Raw genomic sequence first — 14746 nt, forward strand, 5'->3', positions numbered from 1 at the left:
ACCCCCCGGGGACTTAGGTTTAGGTGGCGGGGAAGGGGGGTTAGGTTTAGGCACTTACAGGGGGGGTTAGGGTTAGGCACTTACAGGGGGGATTAGGGTTAGGCACTTACAGGGGGGATTAGGGTTAGGCACCCCTAAGGGAGGATTAAGGGGTAGAATAGGGTTAGTAAATACTTATTTTTGGACGATCGGGATTGATTCCACCAGGGTATCTGTGCAGATATGAGAATCTAGCATCCCCAGCACACTACTACCACTAAAGCATCTCTCTGCCGTAGCAGCTTCATCAGAGAAGTAGTAGTAATATGGTTGGACATGTGCAAGGTGAAATTCAATTAACCACTTACGGGTCTATTCGTAAAGAACATGAAGTGGCTCACGATAAATATCACTATATATTGCATCACATCAATGCGATATATAGTGAAGTTTAGTAGCCATTCATGTATACTTCCCTCTCCGACATCTTAATGCGCCATTCGGCCCCTTTGCGATCCCTGGACGCAGTGAGAGTACAGATATATCGGGTGCTCAATATGTCTTTATTCTCACTGCGCGTGTGCCGGATCTGAGAGCAGCAGATCAAGACAGACCTGTTGCAAAGGACACTAGGCAAAAGGGGAGGGTCCAGCGATAGGTGCGGACAGAGAGCAGGGATGTATGCGACTTACCTGCTGTGTTCAGCTTGCAGTACAGATTACACCATCCTCAAATAGCCAATCTGTGTCCTGCTGAGCGTTCCGTTCTTCTATGAATTCACACTAACCATACAAAAGTATGGTGATATGATGCAGGCATGGAGCGGGTACACATAAACTTCTCCACAGTAACTTGCTCCATGAATTGCATAGATGCCTTAGCCGCAGTAGGTGTATGTTTAATCCTCTTTGAATATCCAATTGTATCAAGCTACTTATGAATTACATATTGATATGAGTAGATACAAATACTTGGGAAATTTATATATTCGCCGATTAAAATAATCATCTTTTCATGCAATATGTTTAAGCAGTTTTTTTTAAATATTTGCCCCACATTAAAGGAGAAATATATATGTTTGGGGTAGTATTAAATTAAAGTTACGTTTTAAACATTCAACTTTCAATTCTTCAAGTGTGTCCCAGAAAAAAATATTTTTTTCTTTCTGCTTCTTCGTAAATCTATAATAAAAAATTCTGCATTTCTGGCCAAGTATACATATTTTTCATGGTCAAGAGTGACGTTAACCAGGGAGAACCAAGTTTAATAGGTAGGGCCCATAGATGCCATCCACAAGCGGGCAATACATACATTTGCAAGCATACATGTGTTAATAATATACTGATATATTTACCAAACAAATCTTCACCCACAACACCCAAAGTACAAACAATAGGGGTAATGCTGGGCATACACTGCCAGATAAAATGTCTGTCAGACCGACAGACATTTTATCTGGCCGGCTGCCAGCCGCAGATGTCCGCGGCATACACTGTGACAGAAATCTCACAGTGTATAGCCCGACATCCGCGCTCCGCCCCCGGGGGAGGAGACATTTCCCTGTTCCTTCCGTAGGAAGGAACACAGGAAATGTCTGTCTGTCGGCTGCGCTGGGCATACACTGCACGATGCGGCCGACAGTTTACCGGGAAATATCGCATCGGACGGGCATGCTGGACATTCCAGCATGCCCGACCGAGCAATATTTAACCCTTGGTCGCCCCCCCCCACGCTACATTTATCGCGGCGATCCGCCGATATCGGGCGGATCGTCCCGATAATTGCAGCGTGTATGGCCAGCATAAGTAAGGCACGAGGAATATCCGTGTGCAATATACACTTCAACAGCCTGTCCCAAAAAGCCTGAATTGTAGTGCAGTCTCATACCAGGTGCCAGAAGGTGCCCAGAGGAGAAGTGCATTTTAAACATAGAGTTGGACCGTCTCCTTGAAGATGTGCAAAATAATGTAAAAGCCTGCGACATATAGCTGCCTTATGGAGACCACTCCCCACCTGCTTCACACCTTCCTGGTCTGCAGCAGGGACAACTCTGAGAGACCTCTAGCGTTCCACAAAGGGCTAGCCCTGAGAATACTAGAGACTAATTTCTAAATTCACATAGCTTGGGTAAGCAGAGGGTTACCCAGCCTAAGCTCTCACTCACTGAGCAGCGTTTGGAGAGGGGTATGTTTTGGAGACACCTGAGCTACCATCTGGTTATGTAGTGCATTACAATCAGAATTGAGCCAGCTGAGAGGAATAGTAATAAACCCTAAAGTGAGGCAATGCCAGGCCACACAGTCCACGTGACCTAGTGAGTTTATTAAATTGAATGCGTGCATGGCAATTAACCAATGGCAGAGAAGAGACGTGACTATCTATAGTCTTAAAGTTTGATGAGAAGGTAAACTGGAGATTGTTGTAAGACGTATAAGAGTTTGGGCTGTATAATAATTTTAACTTAATTAACACACTCACTAACAGAGGAAGTTTACTCCAAATTATCAAACAGGCCTTTAGATAATACAACTGGGGCTTCACATTCAACAACACATACTCTTGGGGGACATTAGATACCCAAATTCCAAAATATTTTAAAATATCCACCCACAGTGGCACCACTAGGGGTGCAGACCGCACCGGGTGACACCATCCAAGGGGGCGACACCAAAATAGCAGAGGTGTCATTGTGTTTCTAATTACCCAATTGGGGGATTGTCAATTTGGCATATTAAAAGGTGGGACAGTGTTGTTTATCGAATTGTCCACTTCTTATTGGATGTACATTTTTTTATACATTACCAATAAATATTTTTATACTAATATTGGCCTGTTGGGACCTTTCTGGGTGATTTTTTTGGTGCGAGGGTTTCATTCTAGATTGAACCCAAGGAGGATTCCACTATATAAGAAGAGACCTTTGACTTTACCTCCAATGTTTTGAATTGTGAAGTCCATTCAGAAAACATCTTCACACAAGGAACACCAACAATCCGCTCTGTACAACATTGGTTTGGAACCAATTCTCAAACTTCATAATCAAAAAGACTTTTTATGCAGATTTTAAAGTAAAAGTTAATGAAAGTCTTTTTTTATGTAATACTGGTTCAGGACTGATTTGTAATTTGTTGTGTTTACAATTTGTATTTTCAAAATATAATAACAGTCTGGAATACTTGAGGAATTTTTTAGCGCACACTTTGTTTTCGAATCCATGAGGTGACCCTTCTAACAGGGAGTATAGAAAGAGGTGCATTCGGGTGCTTTTATAGCATATTGTAAATATCTGTTGTTAATAGTTCAACATTTGGGCGCAAACTAAAGGCATTTGTTCAATTATTTTTATATATATATATATATATATATATATATACACACACACACACACACACAATGTGTGTATTTTATATATATTTTTCAACTTCAGGGTCCATAGAAATGTCCACAGGGAGACCACGGGGTATAGGTGATGCAGAGGGCACCTTACCCAGTCAATTTTTCTCCCAGGATGCAATGGGTCTCCCTCTATACCCAGCCCCCTGGGCCGGAGGCTCCTCAGTTTAGTTGGGTGCCCCGGCCGGAGCCGGGTCACTGAACACGCAGTGGGGCTGTTGCTAACAGCTCCTGAAGTTTGAAGATTCTTCTAGTGCGGACAGCGCTAACAGTCCAGTGAAAGTTCGCACTGCCGCATCATCACCCCGCTGGTGCCGACATGCCAGTACTGATCCGGGGATCTCGGCAGGCCTTTGGGGTCTTGGCTAGCAGAGACCACGGAGGATCCCTAGACTGCAGCCGGACACTACGGGGCAGCAGGTAAGCGACACACACCGTGGTGGTGACTGTCGAATTGCAGTCTTTTTCCTCCAGGACTGGGGACTCCCTGGGATTGATAGCGTGTGGAACCAGGCAGTGAGTCCTGCGCTTCCACAAAGCCGCCTGGAACAGCGGGCTGGAGTTGGTGGGAACGCTCCAGCGTCCTAGGGGTTAATCGCTGGCCAGGGGAGGCAGCCTTCCCTGTTCTACAGCCGGCTCCTCCTCGCTGCACATCGTGCCTTTCTACTATAGGGTCCACAGGGTGACCTTGGGGTATAGCTGGATCCTGGATCCTCGGGCACCACGGAGTTAAAGCTTTCAGCTGCTCCCAGGATGCACTTGGGTCTAACCTCCCCTATACCCCGCCCCGAGCCACAGGCACCTCAGTTTTAGATGGTGCCCGGCCGGAGTCGGGTCACCCTGCGGGGTGGGCTGCAGGAGCAGCCCCCTAAAGCTTTTAATTTTTTATTTAACTTAGTTAAATTTATTATTTATTTTTTTTTCTACAGTTTTTCTCCAGAGCGGCAGCGCTGGGCTGTCTGTACAGACGCCCACGCTGCCGCTCCTTCTCCCTGCTGGCGCCGCGACGCCAGCACTGAACTGGGGATCGCGGCGGGGGAAGCCAGAGTCTGTACTAGCCGGACTCTGGTTTCCCCCGGGACTGCTGCCGGAAGACGCCGGGGAGATCAGGTAAGCCGCGCACCGCTGATTAGCGGCGGTGCGCGGGTTCCTTTCAAATGCAGTCCCATGCCCCCGGTCTAGGGGACAGACCGGGGGCGCTAGCGGTGGCGGCGGGCCCCCCCTCCAGCGGAGGCATTCCCCGCCAGACCACTAGACCACCAGGGTTAATATCGCGGCAAGCGGGATGCCGGCATCCCGGGGGTTAATATGCTAGCCAGGGGAGGAAGCCTTCCCTGTCTAGCGGCTCCTCCCCTCAGCTCAGCGCGCCTTTCAGCACAGAGTCTGGCGTCGCTGAGCTGCAGCTACTCGGCCACTCCTCCTCTGAGGTCTCCAGCAGCCATTTTCTCCAGTGGCAGCGTGGATACTCTCGGAGAGCACGCGGACCGGTCCCCCTGTGTACCTCTCCCCCCGACAAGGACAATGTACACAGCGCTATAGCCCTCCCAGACACTGAATCTGGGAGGTTGATTGTAGTGGAAAGGTGCAGTGAGTATATCTTCCTGCATGGTATGTGACTTTTGCTAGTGCTGCCTGTCTGTGTCTTTTTTCTACTTACTGTCAGCCTATACCTATCCGTTTCCTTCTCCTACAAGCCCTACAGGTGTGCGGGGGAAGGGTGTTTCTACTGACCTCACCTATATAGATCACGTATTTGTGAGGTCCGTCACATACAGTTGTGTGCTACACGGTGCCATATTGTGGGCTGTTGTCCAGCACACGGGTGAGTGCGCACGTTTTCTTCCAACGTCATGTCCGAGGAGGAGATTGAGCACTCCGGGGCTCCGGTATTGTTCTCCTGCAGGCGCTGTTCTGCAGGAGTGGATAGGGAGGATTTGTCACAGGACGGCCTGTGCGGACGGTGCCAGGCGCTCCCTGGTATGTCTAAACCTCCCATGTCGCAGGAGCCACCATGGGCGATGTTTTCCCAGGTGCTGGTGTCCATCGCGGACTGTCTGTCGGTCCCGACTGCCGCCCCTACTAGGGCGTTGCCTCAGCCTGCCATCCCCCATTCCCCGGGTGTCCCACAATTATTGCAGACTCCCCCGGGGTCTCAGCCTGTTGGTCCCTAGGCGGGGTTGCCAATGTATATTTAGTCCACCCCTGTGGCACAGCAGGCTGTGGTGCCGTTCCAGGCTCCTGTGGCAGCTCCTCCACCCTGGGTGGATGCGCTTTCCCACACTGTCCAAGATTTGGCGGCAACATCGGCTTTTCAGTCGATGTTGCGCAGTGACGTGCCCTCCAGGGCGTCTAAACGCTCAGTCATGGCGCAGGCTGCGCATCTTCCGGATTCTGAGGGGTCCTCGGATGATGGTGAGGTGCAGGATGACTCAGCCTCAAATGCCTCAGTCCAGGAGGTAAACACTAAGTCTTCCATCAATGTGCGGGCTCTGGTTAAGGCGGTGCGGGCCATTCTTCTGATTGAGGATGAGGCACCCGCTCCCAAGTCGAGGTATCCTAGTTTTAAAAAAGCTAAGGTTACTTCTGCAGCGTTCCCCTTGTCTGATCAGTTGACTGATCACATGGCGGTGGCCTGGCAGACACCCAGTAAGCGTTTCCTGCCACAGAAACGCTTGGCGTCCAATTATCCATTCCCGGAGGCGCATTGTAAGAAATGGGAAACTCCTCCTGCAGTCGATTCCCATGTAACACGCCTCATCAGGAGTGCTACTTTGCCATTGCCGTCTATATCCTCGCTGAAGGATCCTACTGACAGGAAGGTGGAGACTTGTTTAAAGTCTATTTATTCTCTCTCAGGGGCTGTAGCCCGGCCGTCCATGGCCATCTCCTGGGTGGCCAAGGCCATTGAGGGGTGGGCCAACGCCTTGGACGACGCGTTTACGGATGAAGCTTCGGACGTCCAGAGGGCGTTGTTAGGACAGATGAGAGATGCCGCCTCCTACATTGGTGAAGCGTCTTTGGATGCTAGCCTGTTGACCTCTAGGGTTTCGGCGGCAGCAGTGTCTGCTCGTAGATCCTTGTGGTTGCGGTCTTAGAGAGCAGACGCGGATTCTAAGAAAGGCTTGGAGGCCTTACCTTTTAATGGAGAATTACTATTTGGTCCGGACCTGGACAAAATAGTAGATGCCCTGGCGAAATCCAAGTCAGCCTTCCTCCCTTCAGCTACTACACCTGCTAAGGTCCGGAGCTCGGCCTTTCGTTCCTTTCGGGTTCAGGGCAAGGCAAAGGGTCAGTCCTTCCCGAGGCAGTCCGCACCCAAGACCGCCTCAAAGCCAAAGAAGCAAGCCTGGAGTGCTAGGCGCCCTTCTTCCAAGCCTGAAGATAAGCCTTCTGAGTGATGGGACGGGCCTCCCTCTGGGGGACCCCAGAGTGGGAGGCCGACTTCTTCATTTCGCCCAGTGCTGGCACAATACCACCACGGATGCCTGGGTGCGAGAAGTGGTCTCCCAGGGGTCCGCCCTGTCTTTTCGGCACAGGCCGCCTTGCCAGTTTTTTTGCACAAGTCCTTCTCAGGACAAAACCAAGGCCTTACAGGTTCAAGAAGCCATAGAGGCCTTGCTGACGGCGGGGGTCATTATACCCGTACCACAGTCTCAACGTGGGATGGGGTATTACTCTACGCTGTTTCTGGTGCAGAAATCCAATGGCTCTCATCGCCCCATCCTCAATTTGAAGTCCCTGAACAGGTTTCTCAGGGTTCCCAAATTCAGGATGGAAACTTTGCGTTCCATCATTCTGGCGATGGAACCGGGGGATTATATGGTCTCCCTGGATATCCAGGACGCCTACCTCCATGTGCCTATAGCAACATTGCACCAACAGTTTCTGCGGTTTGCTATTCTCCACAACCACTACCAATTCAGGGCTCTACCCTTTGGTCTCTCCACAGCACCAAGGGTATTTACCAAGGTGATGGCGGTCATGGCGGCTCACCTTCGTAGCCAGGGGATACGGTTGCTACCGTATCTAGACGACCTCCTCTTGCTGGCAAGCTCCCCGGAGGTACTGATCCAGCATCTCCACCTGATGGTCGCTTGTCTACAGGCGCACGGCTGGTCGATCAACTGGAAGAAGTCCTCCCTCATCCCATCACAGCGGATGGTTCATTTGGGGGCCCTGCTGGACTCTCGTCAGCAAAGGATTTTTCTGACTCCAGAGAAGGTCTCCTCCTTACAGCTGCGGATTCACGGCTGTCTGAGCAGTGGCAGAGTGTCGGTGCACTCCGCAATGAGAGTTTTGGGGTCCATGGTGTCGGCATTCGACATGGTGGAGTTTGCCCAGTTCCATTCCAGGCTCCTGCAGGGGCTGATTCTTTCGGAATGGAACGGATTGCCACACAGGATCCGCTCTCAGGTGCTGGTGTTGTCCTCGGAGGTGCGTCTGTCCCTAGCCTGGTGGCTGCAGACAGTTCATCTCATAGAGGGGCGCCCCTTTTGGATCCCGGAATGGGTTCTGCTCACGACAGATGCCAGTCTCCGGGGTTGGGGGGCGGTGACAGGCTCCTTGTCACTTCAGGGTCGTTGGTCGGCGGAGGAAGCGATTCTTCCCATCAACATCCTGGAACTGAGGGCAGTATACAGAGCCCTGCAGTCGTCCGGCACCGCTCTTCACGGAAGGGCCGTTCAGGTGCAGTCAGACAACGCCACCACGGTGGCGTACATCAATCACCAGGGAGGGACTCTCAGTCAGCTGCGATGTCGGAGGTGTCCCGCGTCCTGGCTTGGGCGGAGCGCTATCTTCCAGCTCTCTCGGCAGTTTTCATCCCAGGAGTCCTCAATTGGGAGGCAGACTTCCTCAGCCGTTACGACGTGCATCCCGGGGAATGGTCGCTTCATCCAGAGGTATTCCAACTACTCGTGGACAAGTGGGGGCTGCCAGAACTGGACCTGATGGCGTCCCGTCACAATCACAAGTTGCCCGTGTACGGGTCAAGGACAAGGGACGCACGCGCAAGTCTGATAGACGCGCTGTCGGTGAGATGGCTGTTTCAACTGGCTTACTTGTTCCCTCCGATATCTCTGCTGCCTCGGGTCCTGCGCAAGTTCAAACAGGACGGAGGCACACTTATCCTGGTGGCCCCAGCGTGGCGCAGAAGGCCGTGGTACTCCGATCTGCGGAGCTCGTCCATCGACGCTCCGTTCCTCCTACCTCAACGGCGGGACCTGTTGTCTCAGGGGCCCTGTCTTCACCCGGATCTGGGTCAACTATCTTTGACGGCGTGGCAGCCGTCCTGAGGTCTCGGGGCTTTTCTAGCTCCGTTATTACCACCATGCTGAGGGCGCGCAAGCCTGCTTCCGCGAGGATCTATCACAGAGTGTGGCACACTTACTTTCAGTGGTGCGAGGCCAGAAAGTATGATCCCCAGGTGTTCCGGGTTTCGTGTATTTTGGCTTTCCTTCATTCGGGTTTGGACTTAGGATTACGTCTTTCCTCACTGAAGGTGCACGTGTCTGCTCTGTCGGTGTGGTTCCAGCACAGGATCGCTGCTATGCCGGATGTACACACCTTTTTCCAGGGAGTTTTAAGAATCCAGCCTCCCTTTGTGCCACCTGTGGCCCTGTGGGATTTGGCGATGGTTCTTCGGGCCTTACAGGGTCCGCCTTTTGAGCCCTTTGAGTCAGTGGAGCTCAAGTGGCTAACTTTTAAGACTGTTTTCCTCTTGGCAATTGCTTCTGCCAGGAGGGTTTCAGATTTGGGGACGCTTTCTTGTCGTCCCCCTTTTCTGATTTTTCATCAGGACAGAGCGGTACTTCGCACTCGTCCTGAGTTCCTGCCTAAGGTGGTTTCCAGGTTCCACATTAATCAGGAAATTGTTGTACCAGCCTTTCAGTCGCCTTATCTTTCGGCTGGGGAGACTTCCTTAGACGTTGTCCGTGCACTCCAGGTTTATGTGGACCGGACTAGTTCTGTGCGGAAGTCGGATTCTTTGTTTATCCTCTTTGGTTTTCACAAGAGGGGTTGGCCTGCCAACAAACAGACTCTAGCCCGTTGGCTTCGTTCTGTTATTATTGAGGCTTATATGCAGGAGGGTTTACCTGTTCCAGCCTCTGTTAAGGCTCATTCCACTCGGTCTGTGGGTCCCTCTTAGGCTGCTAGACGTGGCGCCTCTGCTGTTCAGCTCTGTAAGGCGGCCACCTGGTCTTCCATTCAGACCTTTTTGAGGTTCTATGCGTTTGACACCTTTGCCTCTCAGGATGCATCCTTTGGGCGCCGGGTTCTCCTATCAGCACAGGAGCGTCCCCGCCCTTAGTTGGACTGCTTTGGGACATCCCCAAGGTCACCCTGTGGACCCCTATGGACCCTGAAGTAGAAAACAAGAGATATGGTAAGAATTTACCTTTGTTATCTCTGTTTCTACGAAGTCCATAGGGTCCACAGGGCACCCGCCCTGACGCACCTGGCTTCATATGGGCTGTGTGACTGGTCACCGGTTTTCCGTCTCCCATTTCTGTGAGTATGGTTGTTGTGTGTTCCAGTCTTCCTTCTCTCTGTTTCGTCTCCTCCTCCGGCCTGGGCTGCTTACCAACTGAGGTGCCTGTGGCTCGGGGCGGGGTATAGGGGAGGTTAGACCCAAGTGCATCCTGGGAGCAGCTGAAAGCTTTAACTCCATGGTGCCCGAGGATCCAGGATCCAGCTATACCCCAAGGTCATCCTGTGGACCCTATGGACTTCGTAGAAACAGAGATAACAAAGGTAAGTTCTTACCATATCTCTTGTTTTCCACCGCGGTCTGGCTGGACTGTTACAGCTTCCTTCTCCCGGCTCCACGCCCCCCATTAGTTCTTCGATGGCCATTTCTCCTGGCTGCGTGTCGCAGATCTCGGCGGGCGGTGCGGAGTACGGGTCCCCCTACATACCTCTCCTCCTGATGGTGGTCAGTGTATGTAGCACTTTGTCCTACTAGACGCTAAGTCTGTGTAGTTGACCAGTAAGTGCCATTAAGTGCAGGTATTGTTGTTGTTATGCATTTGTCTGCGACTGTATGCTACCGCTGTGTGTCTGAGGTTCTCTTTCTATAACTGTATATTGATGGGAAAGAGGGTGGGAAAAAGGGAGTATCACCGCACAGGTTTCAATTCACCTTAAAAAGATGTGATTAATTATATGAGGTGGAAAGAATTTTTGCTATTGTATCCACTATATATTTGATTGTACCCCTCAGGGTATATGGTAGATTGTGGAGGTGCTTCTCAGAGTAATTTGAACAATTGTAAAAGAAAATGTGGGAGGACTAAGCCAGCACACATAAGATTCTATAAGGAGAGCACTCAAAATAGCAGGTTATCATCCATTGTTACCTGATTAAAACTTAACCTTTAATTGGTTTATTAAGGACATAAAACTGGACTCCCAGTTACACACAACAAATATCAAACAAATATAGATAACTTGACAGAACTACAATATATTAGAGTCACTGTAGTAACATATTTATTTTAAGGCAAAATATTGGAAAAGTTACAAAAATACATTACTAACATACAAGTTAAAAAGGTCTAAATGTAAAATACACCAGGTACAATATGATATGTCAATAATTGGTCCCTAAATAGGACATAAGATGACCACCATCAATAATAGGTCCACAGCAAAAAAAAACCTGATATGAAGTGATGAAAGTTGGGTGTCTCCAGATATGCAACTAGGCTCTGCTGTTCCCTCTCATACTATGTAGAGGAGAGGGAATGAGAGATCTGGTAGTGCAATCACCCCTTGAAAAGAAGTCAGCAGTGATCCACTTCGTCAACCCCAATCTCTGCTGTTGGTTGTCTTGCCATAAGTATTGGACAAACAATGAGAGGATTCTCAGGTTGGTATGAGAATCATTGGGAATTGAGAATATTAGAATAATCGAGTCTCACGGGGGGAGGGGGGGGTAAAGAAAAGTCTTGGATAAAGATTCTAATCACAGGCTATGCTGCTCCTTCTCATATGTGTGTGTGTGTATGTATGTATGTGTGTGTGTGTGTGTGTGTGTGTATATATATATATATATACATACATACATACACATATACATATACATACAGAGGAGGGGGAGTGAGAGATCTCCTGTGCGTAGTAATCCCTTGGAAAACACAAGTTTAAGCGCGAGTTTTCTTCATCAGCCCAAGTCTCTACTGTATATTGTCTTGCCAGTTGGTATTGGACAATATAGAAGAGGGTTAAAGGGTTGGTATGAGACCACCGAGAAATTTTAATCACAGATAATGAATAAGGATTATATCATCACTCTATAGATCTATTAACAAGTAGTGATTATTGATTGTACATATCAGGACAATGCTGAATTCCTCTATTAGGGGTAATTAGTTGCTGTAGAACAAGGGAACTGTATTCCACGGATTAGACACCTCATGACATATTTAATAGTATTAATCATATCTTGCTTTTATAGGAAAATAACATTCCCTGTTAGTGGTACCCGCTAGATAGTATATTGTTATATTCCTCTATTATGAGGCAATTAAATATTGTGAAAGGAGGAAGCTGTATTCCAACAATTTAAACGTCACTTTGTGACATATCAACAATATAGTATATAGATCGAATGATCTGAAACCAATTGCTCTGTTGCTATGACATAGTTAATAGCAATAAGAACGGAGTTATAAGATAAGGAATGTATCCTATTTACTCTAACCACAGACAAGCGTGTGTAGCATGTATAGTTGTCATAAGGGAAAAATTGTCACTGCGGATAGTAACCGCTCGTATATGGAGTAAGTAGTTTGAGGACGGTGTAACTGAAGCTTGTGTTGGGGTGTCCCGTACTGCGCAGTCACGGGGCACCCTGGTCCGACGTGCGTTTCGCCTATGTGGCTTGGTCACGGAGATCAGCTGCAAGTGTTACTTCCTGGTTCTCCTGCTCTTTCTAGTAGCGGGAACCAATCGGAAACAGCCATTGCGTCAGAGTGACATATGGTCTAACCAGTAGTATTTAGTCTAGATAATTAGTAGGGCTGACCCGAATTAGAGACACATGTATCTGATTGACAAGTAATCAGTAGTATTTGTAACAGTGTGTCATATATCTTTGTGAGAGGATTGCACAGTGATTTAAAAGGGAGAGCCATTTCTGTTGATTCAATAAAGAGAATATAGCAGGGATTTGTTTAATGGTTACATTATTGACTAAGCTGCTATGATTGAATCTTATAAAGTATACAGAATTACATAAAGAAATATTATTATTAAAAAAAAAACATACATTATTATAAATAATTAATTATCTAATTTAATCTCAAACGGGGCAGAAAAAATCTGTATGCAAAATAAAAAATAATTTTATAAAAAATTAATTAAAAGGTTCCTCGGTGATAAAACTTAAAATTAATTTGCAAATAAAATATATATGTAATAATAGTGGCAAGTATACAAAAATATAATATCTATATATACCAATGTTCTTTAGAGAGATTTTTTTAAAATAAATATATATAATGAATTGAAATGAATCACTCAAAGTGAAATAAATATGAAAATAATCTGAACTAAAGTGATGTCTAATCAAAATTATAATATAGAGGTCTAAAAATGGGTGTTACTGTAAATAATAATCTCTTTCTATAACTGTCAGCCATTTTATTGCTATCCCTGTACCTATTCTGAGCCATACTACACAGTCACATCTATAGAGTGGTATCCTCTTCACTATGTCTGGCAGTGAGAGTGATATCATTAATTTTGGCTCCTACTCAGCTCCTCTGTAAAGAATGTACAGCGGTGTTAGGGGCGGGGGACATAGCCTCTAAGGAGTTATGTTTGCGGTGTTATACCCCTCCAGGTCCCTCTGCTGCTTCTGCCACTCAGCAGGAGCTGCCATGGGAGTGCTTTGCAAAGGCACTAACGGCCATTGCGGGGCATTTGGCAGGCCCTCCTGGGTTTCCCCAATTTGGTTTTCAACAACAGCACCTTATACCAGCACAGAACCTGCTGCAACAGTCTAAACCCATGCAGGTGTTGCCTCCCCAGTGGGTTAATACATTTCTTGCTGTGTTGCAAAATGCGACTGAGGCACGGCAAAACGGTGCACCCGTCAGCAGACCAGCTAAAATGGTCTTGCTGTCTTCGCAATCTACTGTAAGTGATGATGTATCATCTTTTGATGGACTGCTCCCGGATGAGTCTGACTCTGATCTCCCCCCTCAGGAGGCAGAGTTCAAGTCAAATATATACATTCCAGGTCTGAAGGCAGCCCTGATCATTGAGGAGGATGAGCCTCCTGCGCCGAAGTCTAAGCATGCATATTTCTTGGAAGAAAAAGCGGCTGAGCCTATATTCCCGTTGTCTGATCAACTGATGAATCACTTGGAGGTAGCTTGGAGAACGCCAGGGAAGCGTTATCAACCACAGAAACATCTAGCCTCTGCTTATCCTTTTGCTGAAGTGGGAGACTCCACCGGCGGTGGATTCCCATGTCATGTGCTTGGTAAAAAGCGCGACGCTACATATGCCTTCAATGTCATCCCTGAAGGATTCTACAGATAGGAAGGTAGAGGTCTGTCTTCAATCTGTTTATTCTCTTTTGGGGGCTGCATACAGACCAGCTATGGCTATCTGTTGGTTGGCTCGGGCAAGGAAATGTTGGGCTAATAGTCTGGAAATATCCTTAGCCCCAAATGCTACCAGAGAACAGCTGAATCTTATGGGAAACCTCAGAGATTCTGCTACCTACATAAATGAGGCAGCATTGGATGTTAGCTTATTAAATGCCAGGATTTATTCGGCGGCCATTGCGGCTCGCCGCTCTTTGTGGCTCCCTTCTTGGAGGGCAGATGCGGACTCCAAGAGGGGGTTGGAGTGTTTGCCTTATGACGGAAGTGTCTTGTTTGGCCCGGATTTGGACAAGATTGTGAATACTTAGCAGCAGTTAAGTCAGCTTGTCTGCCTTCTGCTGCGGCCTCTTCGGGGGCTCGGACTCTGTCCTTTCGGACCTATCGGGCCCCAGGTAAGGCTAGAACTCAGTCCTTACCCAGGCCATCCACCACCAAGAAATCCACCAGGTCTAATAAGGAGGCTTGGACTACCAGACTTCCGGCTGCCAAGCCTGATGTTAAGCCCTCCACCTGACAGGACGGGCCTCCTCTTGGGGGACCCCGTGGTGGGAGGCCGACTTCTTCAGTTCGCCCAGTACTGGTATCAGACTACCACAGATTCCTGGGTGAGGGAAGTGGTCTCTCTGGGGTACCCATCGAGTTTTTCAGAAGTCCTGTGCAAAATAATTGAACAAGTCTTTGGCTATTCAAGAGGTGGTACAATCCATGCTGCAGGCAGGAGTCATTGTACCGGTCCCGTTGTCCCTGATGGGGAA

At 48.4% G+C, this 14746-nt stretch overlaps 1 protein-coding gene across 6 annotated transcripts in view; it reads left to right on the top strand.

The window, feature by feature from the left end:
* The window catches only part of RIPOR1 (RHO family interacting cell polarization regulator 1), a 238548-nt gene that overhangs the window by 157383 nt on the left and 66419 nt on the right, over positions 1–14746 (top strand). The gene's annotated exons all lie outside the window — the stretch shown is intronic.

The sequence above is a fragment of the Taudactylus pleione genome, unplaced genomic scaffold (assembly GCF_031769625.1).
Source record: "Taudactylus pleione unplaced genomic scaffold, aTauple2 ptg000717l, whole genome shotgun sequence".
Lineage (NCBI taxonomy): Eukaryota > Metazoa > Chordata > Amphibia > Anura > Myobatrachidae > Taudactylus > Taudactylus pleione.